The sequence below is a fragment of the Halyomorpha halys genome, unplaced genomic scaffold (assembly GCF_000696795.3).
Source record: "Halyomorpha halys isolate HHAL.00 unplaced genomic scaffold, Hhal_1.1 Scaffold506.1, whole genome shotgun sequence".
NCBI classification, from domain to species: Eukaryota; Metazoa; Arthropoda; class Insecta; order Hemiptera; family Pentatomidae; genus Halyomorpha; species Halyomorpha halys.
The window spans coordinates 388,973-389,718 of record NW_027108424.1 but is presented as its reverse complement, the minus strand read 5'-3'; positions in this window follow the sequence as shown (position 1 = coordinate 389,718).

Here is a 746-nt window from a genome sequence, read left to right as displayed (position 1 = left end):
TTTTTATTTATTTTTTTTTCTATACTTACTGTGGTTGTTATCTTGTTCTGTTTTTAGCCCTGAAGAAGGCTAGAAACTCTAGCCGAAACGTTGGCACATTAAAATAAGTTAATCGTACTTATTTGTGTTTTTCATTGACCGCACCCCCAGCCATCTTCTCCTCCTTCATGTTATTGTTTACTTCTAAATTTTGATTAAAATAATTTATTACGAAATGCCTAAACAGAAGTAAAAGTGAAAGTTTGGTTACTGAGTTCCTTGTTGATCTTCTAACTTGTGTGGAAAAGAAGTGCTAATTAACAGCTCTCATTACTTTATTATCATTGTCATCCATTGCTTTATTAGTTATAAAAACATCCAAAACAATACTAACACAAACTACTAGCAAGTAACTTAATACAACAAACGAAATTGTTACGAGCACAGCTGGCTTGTTGCATGAAGTCTTTCTCCATTTAACAGACCTAGTAACAGACTCTCAAAACCATGTTATATCCTTTTTATATGGTAAAAGAAGAAAAAATTTCTCCATTTAACATAACTAGGGATAGAATTTTTATGATTTCACATATTTTTACCTGACCATGATATCGTCGATTCCTTACTAACTAAAGATGTTGCAAGATATTTCTAGCCAAATGAAATCATTTTTATTTTACATATTTTTAATATTTGGCCTTTTTTTTTTACATATTTTGTAGTAAATCACATATTTTCTGAAATATTTGTTATTTTTAACATATTTT